The sequence below is a fragment of the Phocoena phocoena genome, chromosome 6, assembly GCF_963924675.1.
Source record: "Phocoena phocoena chromosome 6, mPhoPho1.1, whole genome shotgun sequence".
NCBI lineage: Eukaryota > Metazoa > Chordata > Mammalia > Artiodactyla > Phocoenidae > Phocoena > Phocoena phocoena.
Window position 1 is genome coordinate 25,504,940 of NC_089224.1, and position 26,149 is coordinate 25,531,088.

The 26,149-nt window shown below is 38.2% G+C and overlaps 2 protein-coding genes and 1 non-coding gene across 3 annotated transcripts in view; 1 reads left to right on the forward strand and 2 right to left on the reverse strand.

Moving 5' to 3' along the window:
* ECM2 (extracellular matrix protein 2) overlaps positions 1–7,767 on the reverse strand; it is a 35,626-nt gene extending 27,859 nt beyond the window's left edge. Inside the window, exon 1 of the mRNA XM_065879189.1 lies at positions 7,673–7,767. The gene's annotated coding sequence lies outside the window, so the exon portion shown is untranslated. The remainder of the gene's footprint in view (positions 1–7,672) is intronic.
* Positions 1–26,149, forward strand: part of CENPP (centromere protein P) — a 231,673-nt gene that overhangs the window by 169,564 nt on the left and 35,960 nt on the right. The window lies entirely within an intron of this gene.
* LOC136125236 (U6 spliceosomal RNA) lies at positions 2,880–2,986 on the reverse strand. Its single transcript, XR_010656004.1, has one exon. It is a non-coding gene; the product is annotated as a U6 spliceosomal RNA (small nuclear RNA).

Sequence of the window (26,149 nt, forward strand, 5' to 3'; positions counted from 1 at the left end):
GAGCCTGTGAGCCACAACTACTGAGCCCACGTGCCACAACTACTGAAGCCCACATGCCTAGAGCCCTGCTACACAAAAGAGAAGCCACCGCAGTGAGAAGCCCGCACACTGCAATGAAGAGTAGCCCCCGCTCGACTCAACTAGAGAAAGCCCACGTGCAGTAATGAAGACCCAACGCAGCCAAAAAAATAAATAAATAAAATAAAGTTTTAAGAAAAGACATATTTAACTCAATAAAAAAAGTGGATGGCTATATTAGTATAAGATGAAGAAGAATAAAGAGAGCCATTATGTAATGATAGAAGGATCTATTCATGAAGATGTAACAATTCTAAGCCTTTATACACTGAACAGTATAGATTCAAATTACATGAAGAAAAAAACTGGTATAGCTGCAAGAAGAACTAGACAAATCCACAGTTATCATCCAGAATTTCTACTTTCTTCTCCCAAATCTGGATTTTTAAAATAGTAGATTACAAGCTAAAACAACAAGATAGCACTGTACCCTGTTAGAATGGCCAAAATCAAAAACACTGACAAATTGTGAGGTAAGGGTGTGTAGCAACAGGAACTCTCATTTATTGCTGGTGGGAATACAAAACCATACAGCCACTCTGTAAGACAGTTTGGCAATTTCTTACAAAACTAAACATACTCTTACCCTGCAATCCAGCAGTCATGCTTCTTAATATTTACACACATGAGCTGAAAACTTATATCCACACCAAAACCTGCACATGGATGTTTACAGCAGCTATATTCATAACTGCCAAAGCTTGGGAATAACCAGGACATCCTTAAGTAGGTGAATGGATAAATAAACTGTGTTACATCCAAACAGTGGAGTATTATTCAGCACTAAAAAGAAAAGCTCTCAAACCATGAAAAGACATGGAAGAATCTTAAATGCTTATTACTAAGTGGAAGAAGCCAATCTGAAAAGGCTAGTACAGTGTGACTGCAACTACATGGCATTCTGGAAAAGACAAAACTGTGGAGACAGTACAGACATACTTCGTTATATTGCACTTTATCATGCTTTACAGATACTGCATTTTTTAACAAATTGAAGGCTTGAGGCAACCCTGCATCAAGCAAGTTTATCGGAACCTTTTTTCCAACAACATTTGCTCACTTCATGCTGTCACATTTTGGTAATTCTCACAATATTTCAAACTTTTTCATTATTACCAAATTACTATATTTGTTATGGTGATCTGTGATCAGTGATCTTTGATGTTACTGCTGCAAAAAGATTATTATGCTCTGAAGGCTCAGATAATGGCTAGCATTTTTTTAGCAATAAAGTATTTTTTAATTAAGACAGGAACATTGATTATCTTTTTAGACATAATTCTATTGCACATTAAATAGAATACAGTATACTGTAAACATAACTTTTATATGCACTGGGAAACCAAAAAAAAATGTGTGATTCCCTGTGTTGCAGTATTAGCTTTATTGTGGTTGTCTGTAACCAAACACACAACATCTCTGTGGTATGCTTATATGCTTATTTAGTCAGAGTTGCATGTTCATTGATTTATGATCCTACTTTCAGTTTGTGTTTTCATTGTGGCCAGGTGATGCTTTTGCTTCCTAGCAATCTATATCATTTATAATGGTGCTTCACTGTATAGAACTCAGATTTTGAATGAATCTTTGAAGTCATCTGCTTTTCCAGTAATGGGAAGTTCTTTATCTTCCATGTTCAGACAGCTCTGTCAGAAAAGTCTTCCTTAGATTGAGATACAATTTGTTGTTCATATCATGGCCCATAAGAGATTTAAAGATAAGCCATGTTCACACAGTTTTCTTTCTCCTGAGTTCTTAATCTTTTTTTATCAATGCTTTTTAAGATGTGTTTAAGTTTCTAAAACTAGTACATAATTTTTAAAAACTCAAAATGATACATAGGCATAAAAAACAAGTTGCCTTAACCATAATTCATAGTTTAGTACAAGGGTAGACCTACTTTTTCTTCAGGGTCCAGAGAGTAAATATTTTTAGCTTTGCAGGACAACAGTCTCTGTTAAAACTACTCAACTTTGTTATTGTAGCCAAAAATAGCCATAGACAAGTAAATGGATGGCCACAACTGTATTCTGATGGCACTTTGAAAAACAGAATTTGGCCTATGGGCCATAGTTTCCCATCCCCTAGTTTAAGGGTATCTTTCATGATACCTTCTAAACATATATGAACATATATATTTAAACATAAATGGAATTGTTCGATATACTGCAATCTGTTTTCTTTCCATTCAGTAATAAATTGTGGTCATATGGACATATATGTCAATGTATGTAAATCTGTCTGGTCTGTGCACTCTATTTTCATTCCATAAGTTATGTAACAAACAATTTGGTGATGGATATTTAATTTTTTCCACTTTTCGTCCGTTGTAAACACTCCTGTGGAAATTCCCTTTTGGTCCAATTGTTAGGACTCTGAGCATTCACTGCCAAGGGCACGAGTTCAATCTGTAGTCAGTGAACTAGGATCCCACAAGCTGCGTGGCGTGGCCAAAAAATGAAACAAAACAAAACACTCTTGTGCATATATCTTCTGGAAATATTTTTTATGTTCTTTTTTCTTAAATTGAAGAATAGTTGATTTACAATGTTGTGCCCATCTCTGTTGTACAACAGTGTGACTCAATTATAAACATATATACATTCTTTTTTTATATTCTTTTCCATTATGGTTTATCACAGGATATTGAGTATAGTTCCCTGTGCTATACATTAGGGCCTTGTTGTTTATCCATTCTAAATATAATAGTTTGCATCTACCAAGCCCAAACTGCCAGCCCATCCCTCTCCCTCCCCTCCTCCCCTCCTCCCCCTTGGCAACCACAAGTCTGTTCTCTATGTAAAAATACAGAATGCTTCACAAATTTACATGTCATCCTTGTTCAGGGGCCATGCTAATCTTCTCTGTATTGTTCCAATTTTAGTATATGTGCTGCCAAAGTGAGCACTTTTATGTTCTTAATTGTAATTTTAATTTATAAATAATGTAATAATAGATTTTCTGTTGTTTTTAACTATGTTGTCTCTTGGGTTTATTTTTAGATGAAATTTAATATAAGTCACTTTGATCATATTTATTAATATATTTTGAGGCCATGGTATAGGTATATACACATTTAGAATTGTTATATATTTCTGGTGCTTTTATCATTAGGTACTTTCTGTTTCTCTAGTAGTGTGTTTTGTCATAAGATCTACTTTGTCTAATTAATGTAGCTGCTTTCTTTTTATTAATGTCTGCTTAATATATTTTTTGCATCATTTTACTTTCAGCCTTTCACATTTTCAATATATTTTCTATTAGCATATCATTTTTAGTTCAATATGACAATTTTTATCTTATAATTGGAATAGAAAGTCTATTTTTATTTACTGTAACACTTGATATGTTTGAATTTAAATATATTTTCTGAATATTTGCATTCTATTTGTCCTGCCTGTTCTTTGTGTGGTTTTTTTTTCCATTCTTGCTTGCTTTCTTTTCAATTGATTGCTTAGTTTTTATTATTCCATTAGTAATTGTATACTTTTCACTATAAAGTTCTTTGTAGAGATTACCACATACATCCTTAACTTATCAAGTCTAATATAAATTAGTACCTTTACCTCTTTCTGGACTTTAACTTTACTTACCTCATCCTAGAACATATACTACTTTTGTCGTATATTTTAATTCTTTATATTTGTTAAACCCTCAAAAGATTATTATTATTTTATGCTAAAAGTTCATTTAGATCAGGCTCTCTCAACCTTAGCACTATTAACATTTGGGTTGGATAATTCCTTTGTTGTGGTGTGGGGCTGGCCTTTGTATATTTAGTAGCATCCCTGGCTCCTACCCAGTAGATACCTCCTCTCAGTTATAACAACCAAAAATGTCTTCATATATTACCAGATGTGTCTTGGGGGTGGAAGGATTCAGCCTGCCTCCAATTAAGAACCACTGATTTAGATTTTCCTAAACATTTATCCTTTTTCTTTCTTCTTACGTCTTTCTGCATCTCCAGTCTTCTATCAGGATTATTTTCTTCCTAAAAGAATACCTTTTAGTAATTCCTTTAGTGCAGGACTGCTGATGACCAGTTCTTTTGTTTGTTGGTCATATGAAAATGTTTATATCTTATGTTCGTTCTGAAAGGATGTATTTGCTAAATATGGAATTCTAGGTTGACAAGTGTTTTCTTTCAGCATTTGGAAGATTTCATTCCAATGTCTTCTTGTTTCCATATTTTGTGTTGAGTAGTCATCTGTCAGTCTAATTATTTCTCCTTTAAAAGTAACTTTTTTTGTTGCTTTTAAGATATTCTCTTTGGCTTTGGTTTTCAGCTGTTTTACTCTGTTGTACATAGATATGATTTACTTGGTTTTATCCTATATAGGATTCATAGCACTTCTTGAATCTGTGGACTGATATTTATCAAATTTGGAAATTTCTTAGCCCTTACCTCTTCAAATAATACTTTCCTACTTCTCTCTCCTCTTTCTTTTCAAAACTACAGTGACACGTATGATAGCCTTCTCATTATGTCTTTAATGTCACTTTCCCTCTCTTGTATTTTTTATCCTTCTCTCACCCTGTGATTGATTCTGGTTATTCCACTAACCTCCCTTCCATTCACTAATTATCTGTTCAGCTATGGTTTATCTGCTATTAAATCCATCCATTGACTTCTATTTTTCTATTATTGTGTTTTTTTAGTTTTTCGGCTTTTCAGTGGGTTCTTATTGTTTCTGTTTCTCTACTGAAATTTTCAATCTTGTTTTTCACGTTTTGAACTTATTAATCACATTTATTTAAGTCTGAGTCTGAAAACTCCATTTCAGGACATTCTATATGTCTATTTCTATTGTCTGTTATTTCTTTCTAGGTTTTTAGCCATTTTCTTCTGTTTCTTCCTATGCCTGATGGCATTTGATTGCCAGCCATTGTATATGAAAAATTGTGAATATACTTTGAAGCCTACAATGATATATTTATTATTTATCCTAAAAGGATTTACATTCAGACATGAGGTTAAGGGCACTAACAATCATAAATTGAATGATTTGAAGCTGAGTTTCACTATAACTAATTAGTAATTATACCTTAAGTCCCAAACCAAAACCTGGTGATTTCATCTGCATCACTTTTGCCTGCCACCCCTGCTGCTTGATTGGCCCCATTCCTTGAGTTTTGTTTCTGTCTTGACTTGAGAGGCTGTTTTAAAGCTATACTAAGCTTCTCAGTCACCTCTTTTGGTTCCACAGATGCCTCCAGAAGAAAAGCTGTTCCAGACCTCTTAGGATTCCAGTCCTATCCCAAATACTGGCCCTGTTATTTTTCCTATTTTTTTCTAATTATTCTCAGTAGGCTGAATGGTCTGAATTGCATAGTCTGCCATTATAAGAAGCATGAGTTCCCTCAGATTAGTTTTATTTCCCTGAAATATATCATTTTTCTTTAAGAGAATGTTTTGGGTTGTAAAAGTTTTGAATTCATATATGTCAGAAAATATCATTTTGTTTAGTTGGAAATAGAATTATGATTTTAGAATAATTTTCCTTCAATACTTCATAGGTATTGTTCCATTTGTTTCTTATATCTGTTACTGATGAAAAGTTTAAATTGAATCTGATTCTCATCTCTTTGTAAAAAGTCTTTTTTCCTCTCTCTGTAGAAGTTTTTTTTTCAGATTTTGAACTCATTTTTAATATTCAGAAGTTCTACTATAATGTATGGGTTTTGTTTTTGTCCTTATTGTATCCTTCTTAGGATCTTTTACTCTAATGACTTCTTTCTTTTCCACACAAGCTCTTTTTACACAGTTCTCTCCCATACCTATTCAAGGCTATGGTTTTTCTCTTTAAATTCATTCCCATCTTCTCTCTGTATTTGAAGCATTCCTCACAGTTTCTGTCTCACCAGAAGCTCCCCTTCTTATTTCCTACTGCAGCTATATATCCATGTGTGTATTTGTTTGTAATATATCTTCTCTTATGTCTAGGTATTTGGTAAGAGGAAAAGAGTGATATCTGCTTAGTTTGCCCTCTTGAATCTCAGTTCTTTTTATAACTTCATCTGCCAGAATTATCCTCCTGTAGTCAGGATGTACTTGGATCATATGCTGACTTGTCACCATTTTCCCTTGGCTCAACAAATAGCAGCCTCTAAGTTATTTTCATGTCAACTAACCTCAGCATGCAATCTCTTTTTCAGTATATAGGTACTTTAATTACTACAGTAATTTCAAACCCTTTACTGTAGGTCACTGAAATGAAACTATATTAGAACAACTTTTCATAATCTATATTAGTTTTAGAAAAACTAACATGCAAAATATAAGGGAGGAGCAAATCCCCTAGCTGATTGGTGGCTAAAATTGTCAAAGCCCATTCAGAGAGCAAGGTAATATGTTGGGAAGAAATAGCAACAGCAGCAGGGGAAAGCAATATGAAAAGTTGCACTGTGAGACAGGGTAGAAGTAGAATTTGCTGAGTGGCGGGGGCAGTGAGCTCTGACAGAGAGCATACATAAAATGTGCTCTACATAAAATGTGCTCTACATAAAATCTGTACATGGAGATTTTTTTGCTTGACAGTCATATATGTGACTCTCCATCCTGTGGTAGGTGAGAGTTATGAGGAGTCAGGCCCTGGATCTAAGGGCTCTGGAGATAAACTTCCATGAGCGTCTCAGGCATCGTGTTGTCCCTGAGCCTCTTACTTAGCAGAGCATTGCCCAAGCTCACCCTTCTCCCATTATCCCCATCCCTCTTTGTCTTCCACCCCCCTCCCAAACTGGCTCACTTTTACTTATCCAGAAATCTAAATAGATATGTACAAAAATAAATTTACAGAGCTATCTTAATTTTAAGAAAATCAGAATCTAAATAATCTAATTAAAATGTTTAAATAATGTTTATGAAATGGCCTCTCAATACTAATTTTATCATTGATGCCTCGGCCTTTGTTATTTTCAGTGATTTATAGAATTTCACATTGCCTTTAATATTTATTCCAAAAACAACTTTATAATTGAGTGAATATGTTTCTAGAGGTAAACTTTTATGACACAATAGGTCTAATCACTGTAGGTATTATTTTGATCAAGTAAAATTTTCTTTCATTTTAGCATTTATTGTGTTTATCCCAACATTAAATATCATCTGTAAATCTTGGTTAACTTATTATTTTTTTCCATTAAAATTCTTCGTCATCTGTCTTAAGTAAGTTTTAAAAGGGTTTAAATTAAATTTTAAACTTCTACACAAAGGCATGAGATGCCTATTATCCCTTTTAACTTCACTCTATAAGCTTATAATGAAAAACATTTTTAATTAATCCTTTATGCTCTTTTAGGACTTAAAAATAGAAAAGAATGAAATTTTCAAACCAACTTATACTTCTATTGAGCATGTAATTCTATTTAAACATATAAAAATATACTGAATCCTAATTTCATAAAGTTTTAAATACTTCGGAAGTAGTCATCCTGAAAAAAACAAGTAAACAAAATAATGTACACTTTAAACTTTTAAAATCTATTAGTAAGAGCTTATTTCCTCAAGGGTTAAACATATTTGCAACATAAAACAGCCAAATATTAAAACCATTCCACATGCTTTAGTAGAAACTTAAAATTTAAAACATTTTACCTGGAAATCTAAACTAAGTAGGCTTTGCTTGGTGTCATTTAAGTCTCCAGATGAAAATGAAACAAAACCAGAGCTTTCTTTAAAACAAAGAAGGGATTGTTGAAAATTGTTAACTGACTTCTTTGCAAAATCTAAAATAACTGCTTCCCTTGGGGATACATGCCTTTCGGTTCTTTGTGCAGAAAATCAGCCAAGAGAGTAACCAGGGAAAATAGTTACCAAGGCAAATATTTGTTCTAAATCATGGGAAAAGTGGAAAGCAGCAGAGGGGGGAAAAAGCATTAGTCTGTAGGCTGAGAAGGCGGAGTTGGAAGCACAAAAGGGGAGCTTGATTAAGAAATGCGTGATTTTCATAGACTAATTACATTAAAAATCTTAACGTTCCAAGTTAGAGGACTGTGCATTCCTGGAATGCCTTTAATTGGGTTAATGTTATTTAACTCTCTCATCGGCTCTCTGCCTGCCACACCAGTCTCACACACAATATTGTTAACAAAACAGAAAGCTGTTACATATTAATGTCATTGAAATTATGTAACTTCCAACCTTAAGCAATAAGAAGAAAATATTCAAGGGAGCTATGAGGCTTCTGATTAAGGTAACTGGCAAATTAATTATCTACCTCAGCCTCAGTTTCTTCATCTGCAAATAAGCAGGTCAGAGACAGATCAAGGTTCCTGGCCCACAGTGCTGCTTATAGAGGACCTTGGGTGAGTTACTGCTGTTTGTGACTAAAGTTTTTTCTTTGTACAGCTGGGATGGTAATAGCTATCTTTCAAATTTTTGTGCAGATAGAATGAATAGCACATACAAAATGCCTGTCGTAGACTAGGTAATTATAATATCTATTTTTTAAAATTCTTACTTACCTCATGGGTCTAAATTATTTGACAGAGAGAAGATACATTTTTGTCTTTCCAAAATCTTAACATGACCTGGTTAGATCAAATCAAGATGATGGACTGAGCACATGGGCCACCCAAATTCCTAAAAATAACAAAAACTATGTTTGTTTTTAAAAATGTAACACTGCACTACAAAATAATTAGTACTATTAGAAGACAAGAAATGTTGAGAAATTTCTTGAAAACTGAAGGTACATAGGCTCTGTCTGGCAGACGACAACAAAACACATATGAGACAAGGTAACTCTGAGGGTGTTCCAGGTTTAGAAATTATAGATCCTGGGAATGGTGAGATTCGTTGGGAAACTGTACTCAAGAGAAGCAGGGCATATGACCCCAACCTTCCTGATGTCTCCATCATTTGTTCAAAGTATTAGGCATTTACCCCCAAATTGAACCCATGTTCTCATCCACTTGGCCCTGGGTGTCTAGTAGAAAAGTGAACCCCCATCTTCAGAATCCAGACTAGCTCAACCCAGTACAAGCACAAAGTTGACTATCTCCACCCACACATTCAGAGCTTTGGGTCAGTGTTCTTAACATATGCAGATAGCCCAAGATTACCAAACATTTGCAAAGATTCTAACATTAGAGATAGGAGTTCCCCTCATCTCCCCCCGCAAAATACCTACCCACAATCAGAAAAGAGCTTTGGAAATTTAATCAAGAATGAGAAGCCACTATAGACCTATTAGAATTGCAAAAACCAAAACACTGATAATACCAAATGCGGGTGAGAATGTGAAGCAACAGGAATTCTCATTCATTGCTTGTGGGAGTACAAAATGGTACAGCCACTTTGGAAAGTAGTTTGGTGGTTTCCTAGAAAAATTCAGCAGTCATGCTCCTTGGTATTTACCCAAATAAGTTGAAAACTTATGTCCACAAAAAAACCTGCACACAGATGTTGACAGCAGCTTTATTCATAGTTGCCAAAACTTGGAAGCAACCAAGATGTCCTTCAGTAGGTGAAAGGATAAACTGTGGTGCATCCTACAATGGAATATTATTCAGTGCTAAAAAGAAATGGGCTATTAAGCCATGAAAAGACATGGAGCAACCTTAAATGCATATTACTAAGTAAAAAAAAGCAATTTGGAAATGGCTATGTACTATGTGATTCCAGCTATGTGACATTCTGGAAAAGGCAAATCTATGAAGACAGTAAAAAGGTCAGTGGGGGCTTCCCTGGTGGCGCAGTGGTTGAGAGTCGGCCTGCCGATGCAGGCGGCACGGGTTCGTGCCCCGGACCGGGAAGATCCCACATGCCGCGGAGCGGCTGGGCCCGTGAGCCATGGCAGCTGAGCCTGCGCGTCCGGAGCCTGTGCTCCGCAACGGGAGAGGCCACAACAGTGAGAGGCCCGCGTACCACAAAAAATAAATAAATAAATAAATAAAAGTTAAAAAAAAAGGTCAGTGGTTGCCAGGGGTTGGTGGTGGGAGGAATGAATAGGTGGAACACAGAGGATTTTTAGGGCAGTGGAAATACTCTGTATGATATCATAATGATGGATACACGTGTTTACACTGTTGTCTAAACTCATAGAATGTACACACCAAGAGTGAACCATAATGAAACTATAGACTTGGGTGATTATGATGCATCAGTATAGGTTCATCAGTTATAACAAATGCACCACTCTAGTGGGGGATGTTGATAATAGGGGAGGCTGTGTGATGGGGGGGGCTAGGGATATATGGGAAACCTCTGTAACCTTCCTCTCGATTTTTCTGTGCATCTGAAACTGCTCTAAAAAGAAGTCTTTAAAAAAAATGTGGCCTGGGGCTTCCCTGGTGGCACAGTGGTTGAGAGTCTGCCTGCCGATGCAGGGGACGCGGGTTCGTGCCCCAGTCCGGGAGGATCCCACGTGCCACGGGTTGGCTGGGCCCGTGGGCCGTGGCCACTGGGCCTGCGCGTCCGGAGCCTGTGCTCCGTGGCGGGAGAGGCCACGGCAGTGAGAGGCCCGCGTACCGCAAAAAAAAAAAAAAATGTGGCCTGATTTGAAATATATACATTGTTTTGGGAGGAAAACAATGTGGATGACATGCAGTATTGGACACATTGCTTAGGGCAAACAGAAACTTATATTTTTTTAAAAAAACGTTTTACTTTATATTGGACTATAGCCATTAACAGTGTTGTGATAGTTTCAGGTGCACAGCAAAGTGACTCAGCCATACCTATACTTGTATCCATTCTCCCCCAAACTCCCCTCCCATCCAGGCTGCCACATAACATTGAGCAGAGTTCCTCGTGCTATGCAGTAGGTCCTTCTTGGTTATCCATTTTAAATATAGCAGTATATACATATCAATCCCAAACTCCCTAACTATCCCTTCCCCCCACTCTTCCCCCATGATAACCATAAGTTTGTTCTCTAAGTTTGTGAGTCTGAGAAACTCTTCTATAGTGGATTCCTAGAAGTGAAATGCTGGGACCGAGTATAGCTATTGTTAAGTTGTCCTCAAAAGAAACAGGATAGGGACTTCCCTCGTGGTCCAGCGGTTAAGACTCCACGCTCCCAATGCAGGGGACCCAGGTTCAATCCCTCGTCAGGTAACTAGATCCCGCATAACTAAAAGTGCCCGTATGCCCCAACTAAAAGTGCCCACATGCCAGCAACTAAAGATCCCATGTGCCACAACTAAGACCCGGCAGAGCCAAATAAATAAATAAATAAGAAACAGGACAAATTAACAATAGCTATACTCTGTCCCAGCATTTCACTTCTAGGAATCCATTGTAGAAACACATCTTTCTCTGCACAAGTGTGCCTCTAGGAAAGTACTTTGAAGTATTGTTCCCAAGGGGGGAGGGGAATTAACCAGTTATATACTGATAGGGAACAGTAGGCTGCCATAAAGCTACGTAGAGATACCGAAGTAACTGTTATACAGACATGCAAAATTGTCCACAATATACCAAGAGGAAGAAAGAAATTTTAAAATAGTACACGTGCTATTATGTTCCCTTCTTTTAATGTATACAATTTAACATCTTCCTAGAGAACAAATTGGAAGAGATAAACAACAGTTAGTGGTTATCTTTGGGTGATGGAATTATGGGAGGATTTTAGTATGTAATTCTGTACTTTTATAACGTTTTGAGCTTTTCATAACCAGATCAGAAAAAAAAGAATAACTTTTTTTAAAAAAACTTTGGACAATCAGAAAAAGAAGAAACTTAAATAGCAGCATAGAGGAATAGCCAAGATTATCATACCAAGATTGGCAAAGTTGCGGAGAACCAGATTATACAGTTTCTGAGGTCCCTGCTCTAAAATCTTGTGGGTTAATGGACTGTTACATAAGTCCTGCAGAAACTATGTTAACCACAGTAGTACATGGGAAATGCTGGTATTGGTGTTCTCCTCCTTTTTAGTACTGCAGCCATAACTATGTTCTAAAGCTTGGCTCTGACAGCCACTCTGCAGAGTTTGGTGTTGGTCACCAAACAGGGTGTCAACAGGTCCCTGAGTGCCCAGGCTACAAGCACAGCCAGCATGGGTTCCAACTCCAAAACATGTGTTTGAGTAAAGTCACCTTTTCAATATTTTCAATGAGTTAGTCTTTCTTTTAAGGGTGTAGTTGCTCAGATAAAGCTAAATTTCCCCTCTCAGAAATGGGAGTCTTATCTTGCTTCAGGCCTATTCTATATCCCTTGCTAGTGCCATAGGTAAATGCCTTTTCAGCTAACTCACGCTGAAGTGTGACAGTGCTTCATTTGCTTTCATTGAATTTATCCTCTCAGAGGACTATTTACATTTAAGTGGAGTACTAACGTATGAATATGCCATGATACATTCCCCTATCAGTGGACATTTGGATTTTTCCCCTTTTTGAGTTTTGGTGCATTTTTCCAGATTGCTTTCCAAAAACATTCTAGTAATATATACTCCCACCGGAAATATGTAAAATGTCCATTTACCTGCCACTTTATTTTTTAAATGATTTTTGTATTTTTGAATAGGTAATATATATAAGTAGCATAAATTTTTTAAATACACAGTTAAAATTTTCAGTTTTCTATATCCCATATTGGAGGATTGGATGATTCTACCAACCTTCCCATCAAAGACAACTAAAAAAACTGGATCACTATTTAAAAACATCTTAAAATCGTCATTGAGGTTAAAAAAAAAGACCATAAGGAATCACTGGGTTTAGATCTGAGAGGGTTCATGAGCACCGCCTTTTTGCCCTGGTGGTGTTTGTCAAAAATATTAAAAGCAGGGCTTCCCTGGTGGCGCAGTGGTTAAGAGTCTGCCTGCTGATGCAGGGGACACGGGGTTGTGCCCCGGTCCGGGAAGATCCCACATACCGCGGAGCGGCTAGGCCCGTGAGCCATGGCCGCTGAGCCTGCGCGTCCGGAGCCTGTGCTCCGCAACTGGAGAGGCCACAACAGTGAGAGGCCCGCGTACCGCAAAAAAAAAAAAAAAATTAAAAGCAAAAATATCAATGAAATAGAAAAATTCATGCAGGAGACAGGATCAACACTGCCAAAAAAAAATTTTTTTTAACAAAACTAATAAAATATGTAGCAAGACTGATGCAGGAGAAAGGGAAAAAACACAGATCACCAGTACGAGAATAGGAAAATTTCTATTACTACAGAGTGAAAACAGTTAAAATAAGAGGATATTATAAACAACTTTATGCCAGCAAATTTAGACAGTATGGATACTTCCTAGAAAAAGACAATTTAATAAAACTGTCAGAAGAAGAAATAGAAAATCTGAATTGTCTACTATTGAAACCATAATTTCAAACCTTCCCACATAGAATACTATAGGTCTATATTAATCAACAGATTCTACCAAACAGTTCTTTAAGGTCAGCATAACCATACCATACTGCAACCTGACAAGGACATTACAAGAAAGGAAAATTATAGATCAGTCTGACTAGTGAACATAGATTTAAAAAAAAGTAAAATATTAGCAAACGAAATCTAGCAGTATATAAATAGGATAATATATCATGACTAAACTAGGTTTATTTAAGAAATACCTGGTTGATTTAAGGATAAAATCCAAACATTATATTATCACCTTAATGTTTAAAGAAGGAAGAGAGAAAAAGCTGTTACCATACTAAAATAGAAGGGAACTCCTTAGTCTGTCAGAGTTATCTACAAAAAAACAACATATTTCCACTCCTATCTATATACCCAAGAGAAGTGGAAACATAAATCCACATGGAAACTTGTACACGAATTTTGAATTGTGTAGCTACACTATTCATAACAGCCAAAATGTGGAAACAACTCAAATATCCATCAGCTGATGAACAGATAAAGTGTGGTCTGTTTCTACAATGGAATATTATTCAGCAATAAAAAGGAATGAAGCACTGATGCATCCATGTTCAACATGGATGAACCTCAAACAGATTATGCTCAGTGCAAGAAGCCGGTCACAAGAGGCCACATATTGTATGACTTTTTTTTTTTTTTTTTTTTTTTTTTGCAGTACGCGGGCCTCTCACTGTTGTGGCCTCTCCTGTTGCGGAGCACAGGCTCTGGACACGCAGGCTCAGTGGCCATGGCTCACAGGCCTAGCTGCTCCGCAGCATGTGGGATCTTCTCGGACCGGGGCACGAACCCGTGTCCCCTGCATCAGCAGGCGGACTCTCAACCACTGCACCACAAGGGAAGCCCTGTATGACTCTTTCATATGAAATGTCCATAATAGGCAAATCCATACAGGCAGAAAGTAGATGAGTGGTTGTTGGGGTGAGAAGGGTAAGAGTTGGGATGGCACAATGGGAAGTGACTGCTAATGGGTACAGGATTCCTTTATAGAGTCACCAAAATGTTCCAAAAGTAGGTAGTGGTGATGGCTCCCAACTATGAAAATACTAAAAACACTAAATTGTATACTTTAAAAGGGTGAATTTAATGATATATAAATTATATCTCAGTAAAGCTATTATTAAAAAATACTCAGTGTTGAAATATTGAAAGTTTTCTCTTTCTGGGAATAAGACAAGCAGGCCCACTGAAGGTCCTGGCCAGTGCAGTAAGGCAAGAAAAAGAAAAAAATGTTTTAAATGTATAAGTAGAAAACCAAGGACTTCTCTGGTGGCACAGTGGTTAAGAATCCACCTGCCAGTGCAGGGGACACCGGTTCGAGCCGTGGTACAGGAAGATCCCATGTGCCGCGGAGCAACTAAGCCCGTGGGCCACAACTACTAAGCCTGCGCTCTCAAGCCCACGAGCCACAACTACTGACCTCGTGCACCACAACTACTGAAGCTCGCACGCCTAGAGCCTGTGTTCCGCAACAAGAGAAGACACCACAATGAGAAGCCCACGCACCACAACAAAGAATAGCCCCTGCTCGTCACAACTAGAGAAAGCCAGTGCACAGCAATGCAGCCAAAAACAAATAAAGAAATAAATTTATTTTAAAAGAAAATTAAGTAAAAGAAGGAAAAATCTCTGATTAGTCCAGGTAAAATCGTTGTATACATAGAAAATCTGAAATGGTGGCGGGAAGGGGTTGGGGACCGTGAAATGAGTAAAGGGGCTCAACTGTGTGGTGACAGATGGAAAATAAATTTTCTGTGGTGAGCAAATTGCAGGGTATACAGGAGTAGAAATATAATGTTGTACACATGAGACTTATATAATGTTAAAAATCAATGTTACCTTAATAGAAAAAGAAAAAGAAAATCTGAAATAACTTTCAGAAAAATGATTAAATCATCTAACACGTTTTCCAGATATACAGTTAATAAATAAAAATCAATTGTGTCTTTCTATGGTTAGAGAATTAAAGAAAAAGATGTCTTTTTTTGTTTTTATTAAACTAGACAAATTCTAAAATGTACATGGAAATACAAAGGCCAAAGAATAGCCAAGCCATTCTTGAAGAAGAGGCTAAAGGACTTTCTGTCCTAAATATCAAGTCTTATTATAAGAAGCTACAGTAATTAAGACAGTTTGGTAATAACACAAGGAAAATCAGTAGACCAATGGAACAGAAAGTAGCACAAGAATTCATTCACATTCGGCTACTTGATTTTTGAGAGAAGTGGCCCTGCCAGGTGAATTTAGAGAGACTGAGGAACGAAGACAGAAGAGACTGTAGATATTAAAACAGGCCATGGACTTGTTCTGCTGTGCTCCAGAGACTAGAACCAAAATCAATGGACAGATGATACAGACAGGCTGATTTGGGCTGAGTTTAAAAAACAAAAGCCCTTTCTCATAATTAGAAGTGTCCAACTGAGCTGCCTACTGAGATGCTAAGTCCAGTAGAAACCAGATGACATTCTACTGGAAATGCTGCAGAAGGTAATTCTCAGACACTGAACTCGATGATATCATTTTTTTCCTGGGCTAAGGGATTTTCTTTTTTTTTTTTAATTTTTATTTTATATTGGAGCATAGTTGATTAACAATGTTGTGTTAGTTTCAGGTGTACAGCAAAGTTATTCAGTTGTACATGTATCTATTCATTTTCAAGTTATTTTCCCATTTAGGTTATTACAGAATTTATTTAGGCTGCTCTGGGTCTTAGTTGCAGCATGCAGGATCCTCATTGCTGCATGCAGGATCTTTAGTTGTGGCATGTGGAATATTTAGTTGTGGTATGTGAGATCTAGTTCCCTGACCAGGGATCAAACCCGGGCCCCCTGCACTGGGAGCATGGAGTCTTAACCACTGACCACCAGGCAAGTCCCTAGGTTATTACAGAATATTGAGCACTGTTCCCTGTGCTATACAGTAGGCCCTTGTTGGTTATCTGTTTTAAATGTAGCAGTGTGTACATGTCAATCCCAAACTCCCAATCTATCCCTCCTCCCCTACCCTTCCCCACTGCTAACCATAAGTTGGTTCTCAAAGTCTGTGAGTCTGTTTCTGTTATGTAAATAAGTTCATTTGTATCATTTTTTTTTAGATTCCGCATATGTGATATCATGATATTTGTCTTTCTCTGTCTGACTTACTTCACTTAGTATGATAATCTCCAGTTCCATCCATGTTGCTGCAAATGGCATTATTTCATTCTTTTAATGGCTGAGTAATATTCTGTTGTATATATGTACCACATCGTCTTTGTTCATTCATCTGTCAATGGACATTTAGGTTGCTTCCATGTCTTGGCTATTGTAAACAGCACTGCAATGAATATTGGCGTGCTTTTATCCTTTTGAACCATGGATTTCTCTGGACATATGCCCAGGAGTAGGATTGCTGGATCATCTGGTAACTCTATTTTTAGCTTCTTTTTTTTTTTTTTGCTGTACGTGGGCCTCTCACTGTTGTGGCCTCTCCTGCTGCGGAGCACAGGCTCCGGACGTGCAGGCCCAGCAGCCACGGCTCACAAGCCCAGATGCTCCGCGGCATGCGGGATCCTCCTGGACCGGGGCACGAACCCGCGTCACCTGCATTGGCAGGTGGACTCCCAACCACTGCGCCACCAGGGAAGCCCTATTTTTAGCTTCTTAAGGAACTTCCATACTGTTCTCCATAGTGGCTGTACCAATCTACATTCCCACCAACTATGTAGGAGGGTTCCCTTTTCTCCACACCCTCTCCAGCATTCATTGTATAGATTTTTTGGTGATGGCCATTGTGACAGTTGTGAGGTGATATCTCATTGTAGTTTTGATTTGCATTTCTCTAATAATTAGTGATGTTGAGCATCTTTTCATGTGCCTCTTGGCCATCTGTATGTTGTCTTTGGAGAAATGTCTATTTAGGTCTTCTGCCCATTTTTTTTTAATTTAGTTGACATGTATCTTTATTTATTTGTTTATTTATTTTTGGCTGCGTTGGGTCTTCGTTGCTGTGTGCGGGCTTTCTCTAGTTTCAGCGGGCGGGGTCCACTCTGCATTGAGGTGCATGGGCTTCTCATTGCAGTGGCCTCTGTTGTTGCAGAGCACAGGCTCTAGGCGCACGGACTTCAGCAGTTGTGGCTCGCAGGCGCCAGAGCACAGGCTCAGCAGCTGTGGCACCTAGTTGCTCCGCAGCATGTGGGATCTTCTTGGACCGGGGCACGAACCCGTGTCCCCTGCATCAGCAGGCGGACTCTCAACCACTGCACCACCAGGGAAGCCCACCAATTCTTAACCACTGTGCCTCCAGGGAAGTCCCGACATGTTTTGTCTCATCAGTCTAAAGCAGCAGTTCTCCAGTTCTCTCTCTCTCTCTCTCTCTTTTTTTGGTCTTTCATGACATTGACATTTTTGAACAACGTTTTGTAAATTGTTTTGTAAATCTTTAACTTGGATAGGTTATTCTTTCCTCATGATTAGATTTTGGTTAAAATTTTTGGCAGATGTATTGGATGAAAGGTACTGTTCCCTGTTCAGTGCTGACCTCAGAACATACTTGATCTGATGTCTCATTATTCCTGATGTTAAGTTTGATCTCCTCACTAAGGTGATGTCTGCCAAATCTCATCTTTGAAAAGGGACCTTTTTCCTTTGAAATTAATAAATAACCTACTGGATGACATTATATGACACAATCTGTTCCCTATAATCTTTCACCTAATGATTTTAGCATCCATTGATGATCAGTTCTTACTATGGAGGTTGCAAAACAGTGATTTGAAATTCCATCATTCATTTCTTATTCGGTGGCATTCTTTTGTGAAGAAGAGCTTTCCATCCTTCCCACCCTCCTTTTGAATGTTTTTGCTATCAGCATGAACTCATGGATTCTTTTTTTTTTATGCCATCCATTATAGTCCATTATGTCATTTTTCATTTTGTTCCCAAATTATCAAAAATTTAACCTGTCGGTGTTCCTTCAAGTAAGCAGTTGTGTTCAGTAATGTTCTATAAGTTTCTTTGAGAGACTATATACATCTTTTAATATATTTAATTCTAAATACTTCCATTTTTGTATTTTTTAAACATCTTTATTGGAGTATAATTGCTTTACAATGTTGTGTTAGTTTCTACTATATAACAAAGTGAATCAGCTATATGCATACATACATCCCCATATCTCCTCCCTCTTGCATCTCCCTCCCACCCTCCCTATCCCACCCCTTTGGTGGTCACAAAGCACCAAACTGATCTCCCTGTGCTATGCAGCTGCTTCCCACTAGCTATCTATTTTACATTTGGTACTGTATATATGTCAGTGCTACTCTCTTACTTCATCCCAGCTTACCCTTCCCCCTCCCCATGTCCTCAAGTCCATCCTCTACGTCTGCATCTTTATTCCTGTCCTGCCTCTAGGTTCATAAGAACCTTTTTTTTTAGATTCCATATATATGTGTTAGCATATGGTATTTGTTTTTCTCTTTCTGACTTACTTCACTGTGTATGATAGACTCTAGGTCCATCCACCTCACTACAAATAACCCAATTTCATTTCTTTTTATGGCGGAGTAATATTCCATTGTATATATGTGCCACATCTTCTTCATCCATTCATCTGTTGATGGACACTTAGGTTGCTTCCATGTCCTGGCTATTGTAAATAGTACTGCAATGAACATTGTGGTACATGTCTCTTTTTGATTTATGGTTTTCTCATGGTATATGTCCAGTAGTGGGATTGCTGGGTCATATGGTAGTTCTATTTGTAGTTTTTTAAGGAACCTCCATACTGTTCTCCACAGTGGCTGTATCAATTTACATTCCCACCAACAGTGCAAGAGTGTTCCCTTTTCTCCACACCCTCTCCAGCATTTACTGTTTGTAGAAGTTTTGATGATGGCCATTCTGACCAGTGTGAAGTGATATCTCATTGTAGTTTTGATTTGCATTTCTCTAATGATTAGTGATGTTGAACATCCTTTCAAGTGTTTGTTGGCAATCTGTATATCTTCTTTGGAGAAATGTCTATTTAGGTCTTCTGCCCATTTTTGATTGGGTTGTTTGTTTTTTGGATATTGAGTCGCATGAGCTTTTTGTAAATTTTGGAGGCAAATCCCTTATCGGTCACATTGTTTGCAAATATTTTCTCCTATTCTGTGGGTTGTCTTTTCGTTTTGTCAGTGGTTTCCTTTGCTGTGCAAAAGCTTTTGAGTTTAATTAGGTCCCATTTATTTATTTTTGCTTTTATATCCTTTACTCTAGGAGATTGCTCAGAAAAGATGTTGCTGCGATTTATCTCAGAGTGTTCTACCTATGTTTTCTGCTAAGAGTTTTATAGTATCCTGTCTTACATTTAAGTCTTTAATCCATTTTGAGTTTAATTTTGTGTATGGTGTTAAAGAATGTTCTAATTTCATTTTTTTTTATGTGTAGATGTCTGGTTTTCCCAGCACCATTTGTTGAAGACACTGTCTGTCCTCCATTTTATAGTCTTGCCTCCTTTGTCATAGATTAATTGACCATAGATGTGTGGGTTTATTCCTGGCTTTCTATCCTGTTCCATTGATCTATATGTCTGTTTTTGTGCCCATACCATACTGTTTTGATGACTGTAGCTTTGTCGTATAGTCTGAAGTGAGGGAGCCTGATTCCTCTAGCTCCGTTTTTCTTACTCAAGATTGATATGGCTATTTGGGGGTCTTTGGTGTCTCCATACAAATTTTAAGATTTTTTGTTCTAGTTCTGTGAAAAATGCCATTGGTAATTTGATAGGGATAGCATTGAATCTGTAGATTGGGTAGTATAGTCATTTTGACAATATTGATTCTTCCAATCTAAGAACATGGTATATCTTTCCAACTGTTTGTATCATCTTTGATTTCTTTCATCAGTGTCTTATAGCTTTTGGAGTACAGGTATTTTATCTCCTTAGGTACGTTTATTCCTAGGTATTTTATTCTTTTTGATGTGACGGTAAGTGGGATTGTTTCTTTAATTTCTCTTTCTGATCTCTTGTTGTTAGTGTATAGAAATGCAACAGATTTCTGTGTATTAATATTGTATCCTGCAACTTTATTGAATTCATTGATGAGCTCTAGTAGTTTTCTGATAGCATCTTTAGGATTTTCTATGTATAGTATCATGTCATCTGCAAACAGTGACAGTTGTACTTATTCTTTTCCAATTTGGATTCCTTTTATTGCTTTTTCTTCTCTGATGGCTGTGGCTAGGACTTCCAAAAGTATGTCGAATAAAAGTGGTGACAGTGGACATCCTTGTCTTATTCCTGATCTTAGAGGAAATGCTTTCAGCTTTTCCCTGTTGATTATGATGTTAGCTGTAGGTTTGCCATATATGACCTTTATTATGTTAAGATATGTTCCCTCTATGCCTACTTTCTGGAGAGTTTTTATCATAAATTGGTGTTGAATTTTGTCAAAATCTTTTTCTGCATCTATTAAGATGATCTCATGGTTTTTATTCTTCAATTTGTTGATGTGATGTATCACACTGATTGATTTACGGATATTGAAAAACTAGAAACAAGAAATTTATGAATGGAAAAGCTCACCAGTAAAGGCAAACATAAAGTAAAGGTAGGAAATCATCTGCACACAATATGATATCAAAACCAGCAATCTTGAGAAGAGGAGAGCACAAATTCAGGATATTGGAAATGCATTTGAAATTAAGAGATCAGCAACCTAAAACAATTATGTATGTATATAGACTGCTATATCAAAACCTCATAGCAACCACAAATCAAATATCCTTAATAGGTATACACACAAATAAATAAAAGGAATCCAAACACAACACTAAAGAATGTTATCAAATCACAAGAAAACAAAACAGGAAAGGAAAAAAAGCCTACAAAAACAAATCCAAAACAACGAAATGGCAATAAGAATATATTAACAATTCCCTTATGTAAACTGATTAAATTATCCAACCAAAAGACATAGACTGGTTGAAAGGGTTCGAAAACTAGATCCATATATGTGCTGTCCACAAGAAACCCACTTCACATCTAGAGACACGTACAGGCTGAAAGTAAGGAGATGGAGAAAGGTATTCCATGCAGATGGAAATCAAAAGAAAGTTGGTGTAGCAATACTAGTATCAGACAAAATAGACTTTAAAATAAAGACTGTTAACAAGAGCCAAAGAAGGACACTACATAATGATCAAGGGATCAATCCAAGAAGAAGGTATAACGATTGTAAATATATATGCACCCAACATAGGAGCACTTCAGTATATAAGGCAAATGTTAACAGACATAAAAGGAGAAATCAACAGTAACACAATAATAGTGGGGGACTTTAACACCCCACTTTCATCAATGGACAGATCATCCAGGCAGAAGATCAGTAAGGAAACTCAGGCCTTGAATGACATGTTAGACCAGATGGACTTAATTGATATTTATAGAGCATCCCATCCAAAAGCAGCAGATTACACATTCTTCTCAAGTGCACATGGAACATTCTCCAGGAGAGTTCACATGCTGGGCCACAAAGCAAGCCTCAGTAAATTTAAGAAAATTGAAATCATGTCAAGCATCTTTTCCAACCACAACTCTATGAGATTAGAAATCAACTACAAGAAAAAAACTGAAAAAACACAAACATGTGGAGGCTAAACAATATGCTACTAAACAACCAATGGATCAGGATCACTGAGGAAATCAAAAAATAACCTTGCAACAAATGAAAACAAAAGCACAATGATCTATGGGACATGTGGCAAAAGCAGTTCTGAGGGGAGTATATAGCAATACAGTCTTACTTCAGGAAACAAGAAAAATCACAAGTAAACAACCTAGCCTTATGCCCAAAGCAATGAGAGAAAGAAGAACAAACAAAACCCAAAGTGAGTAGAAGGAAAGAAATCACAAAGATCAGAGCAGAAATAAATGAAATATAAACGAAGAAAACAGTAGGAAAGATCAATGAAACTAAATGCTGGTTCTTCGAAATGATAAACAAAATTGATAAACCTTTAGCCAGACTCATCAGAAAAAAGGGAGAGGGCTCAAATCAATAAAATTAGAAATGGAAAAGGATAAGTTACAGTGGACACCACAGAAATACAAAGGATCATAAGAGTCAACTACAAGCAACTATATGCCAAAAGAATGGAAAACCTGGAAGAAATGGACAAGTTCTTAGAAACATACAATCTCCCAAGACTAAATCAAGAAGAAATAGAAAATATGAACAGACCAGTCACAAGTACTGAAGTTGAAACTGTGATTTTAAAACTCCCAACAGGGACTTCCCTGGTGGTCCAGTGGTTAAGACTTCATGCTTCCACTGCAGGGGGCGCGGGTTTGATCCCTAGTCAGGGAACTAAGATCCCGCATGCTGTGCAGTGTGGCAAAAAAAAAAAAAAAACTCCCAGCCAACAAAAGTCCAGGACCAGATGGCTTCACAGGCGAATTCTATCAAACATTTAGAGAAGAGTTAACACCTATCCTTCTGAAACTATTCCCAAAAAATCACAGAGGAAGGAATACTCCCAAACTCATTCTATGAGGCCACCATCACTGTGATACCAAAACCAGAAAAAGATACCGCAAAAAAAAAGAAAATCACAGGCCAATATCACTGATGAACATAGTCACAAAAATCCTCAACAAAATACTAGCAATCTGGGCTTCCCTGGTGGCGCAGTGGTTGAGAGTCCGCCTGCCGATGCAGGGCATTCAGGTTCATGCCCCGGTCTGGGAAGATCCCACATGCCGCGGAGCGGCTGGGCCCGTGAGCCATGGCCGCTGAGCCTTTGCGTCCAGTGCCTGTGCTGCCCACATACCGCAAAAAAAAAAAAAAAAAAAATACTAGCAATCTGAATCCAACAATACGTTAAAAGAATCATACACCATGATCAAGTGGGATTTATCCCAGGGATACATGGACTCGATGATATCATTTTTTTTTTTTTTTGCAGTACGTGGGCCTCTCACTGCTGTGGCCTCTCCCATTGCAGAGCACAGGCTCCAGACGCGCAGGCTCAGTGGCCATGGCTCACGGGCCCAGCCGCTCCACGGCACGTGGGATCTTCCCGGACCGGGGCACGAACCCGCGTCCCCTGCATCGGCAGGGGGACTCTCAACCACTGCGCCACCAGGGAAGCCCTCGATGATATCATTTTAATGCTAAGGTTCCATGTGTCTTTGATTCTGCCTTCTTAAGATGGCATTGTCAGACCACAGGGACCATAGAGGTCCACCCATCTCTGGGAACTTCCCTCACTCCCTGAGCAGAGTTTGATCAGAAGCTATTCTTAGTAAAACAGGTGACATGGACAGAGGCAAGTTCTAGGTCAGATTCTCTATCCATGGGTCCTCCAGTCTACTAATTCTGCATCCCTCCTTTGAACTCCCAGATCTCTAGAACAGACCCTGCAATCCCATGCTTAGCATACCGGGCAGAGGACACATTGATGGGTTTCTCTGCATTACTTCTAGGTGTGGAGACAAACTCAAGTGAACGAATGATGCCACTTGAGGATGTTGGGGTGCTGAGTCTTTTTTTTTCAAGATTGTTATCTATTTATTTTATTATTTATTTGGGGCTGCATCGGGTCTTAGTTGCGGCATGTGGGATCCTCACTGAAGCATGCAAGATCTTTCGCTGTGGTGCACGGGCTCTTCATTGTGGTGCTCTGGCTTCTCTCTAGTTGTGGCATGCGCGTTTTCTATTCTCTAGTTGTGGCTCACAGGCTCCAGGGCGTGTGGGCTCTGTAGTTGTGGTGCGTGGGTTCCAGAGCACGTGGGCTCTGTAGTTTGCAGCACGTGGGCTCTGGTTGAGGCACGCAAGCTTAGTTGCCCCACGGCATGTGGGATCTTAGTTCCCTGACCAGGGATCGAACCTGCGTCCCCTGCATTGTAAGGTGGATTCTTTACCACTGGACGACCAGGGAAGTCCCTGCTGAGTCTTGATAAGGGAAAAATCTAATGAATTAGTGCCATTCCTTGTATTAAGATTTGAGTAAAGTGTAAGAGATTACATTTGATATAACAAGTGTTCCTAGGGCCTATCATTTCTTCATTTCATCTTAGTTTGATTTCCTATTGTGCTGCAGGAACAATCATTTGGGGAGGCTGGAAGGGATGAAGGGATTAAGGCAAGAGTATGGGTGAAGGTTCATATATGATATTACAAATGTGCAAAATTATAAATCAAGCTAGGAAATAGTTAAATAAATTATGTTGGGGCTCCATTCTCTTACCCTGTCCAGCATCCTTTATAACTACCTGGAAAGCTGAACTTCTCAGAATTTGCCTCCACAAGAATATGGTGGCTCAGGAAGGAGCAGGATGGTGGCCATTTCCCTCCTACCCCATGTCATGTTCTGCCCCAAGTTTTGACCTGCTTGTGTGGACACCCAGCCCATGCTTCCAAGTTCCTCCTCAACTGCACACAAGCAAACCCTTTGGGCCTAGGGTTGCTCACACCAGCAGTTGGGTGTGTCCTTAGGGTGATAGAGCCAGGGAAGAGGCCTACATGGGCCCTGGAAACTGAGACACTAGGGCAGGAAACTCTGGGGTGTTAGGTGCATGCCCACAGCATGATCTTGAGGGGGAGGTGCTAGCTGTAAGAAAGCATGTGGGCCCCTTGCTTAGTGGGAAGGGGAGAGCCAGAGGAAGACCAATGTGGAGCCCATTTCAGAGACTCCAGAGATACACTCTCACCCAGGTCTAAGTGTGGGACTAGGATTACAAACTAAGAAATATCATGAGTGGAAACCATAGTTTTCAGAGAAGAAAATATTCTGAGTGGAGAAATCATATGGTAAGGACTTAGGTGTAGTGGTTACGTGATACACCACAATTCCCAAAAATGATGTCCTCTGTGATATCGTATGTTTCTAAATGTATTTTGCTCTTGAGATAAGCGAAGTGCTACTGTAGTGTAATACAAATCAAGGAAACTATTCTGAAATAATCTGATTTGGGTACAAAAAGTACAGCAAATAAATGTGTGAGAAGCAGGTAGGTTCTCATACATGACTGAAGACAGCATCTTTATAAACTTATCTGTGGATCGGGAGGAGACCTTTAATATTTGCCAGTCTGGTCTTATGTATGAATTCACACCTCCCAGGTATCCATTCTTTTGTATTCATGACCTAAACCTAAATGACTCAACTGTCTCGAGAGTGTGACATTCATGCCCAGGTGTTCAATGATGGCAGTGACTGTGTCTCAGTGGAATCTTGGTGTCCTTGAATCAGTAACATGGCATTTTTCATAATCATAATTTGTTCTTCTTCACCTACTAATATATTCAGCTTCTGTAAGCCAGAAAGAATCTTACTATATCCTGTCTGGCTGTCCTCAAACTGCCATCTATTTTATCTTCCCATTTTCTCCTTAATTTCTTAAAAGAATATCTATAGGAAATGCCTCCATGTATTCAACTTCCCATTTGTTCCTTAACAAATTCTGCTACTACTGCGATTCTGCTGTGGCATTTATGGTTGTTGTGAAAGTGTCCTCTCAAATGTCCAGTGGCCCTCAGAAGCTATCTAATCAGCCTTCTTTTTTTTTTGTCATTTTCTTATTGATTGCCCTATTCTTGGAAGTCAGTCTGTTCTTACTTCTATCTTTCTTACTTTCTTTCTCATCATCTTTTACTGCCCTTACCCACACACTTACACATTGTAAACAATGATGTTCCCCATCCTCCATAGCCCTCTTCTCTATCTGTCCTTGCTCTCCTTCACGATCTTGTTCATCCATTAAGCAAACATAAATGAGCAGTAATCACATTGCTTT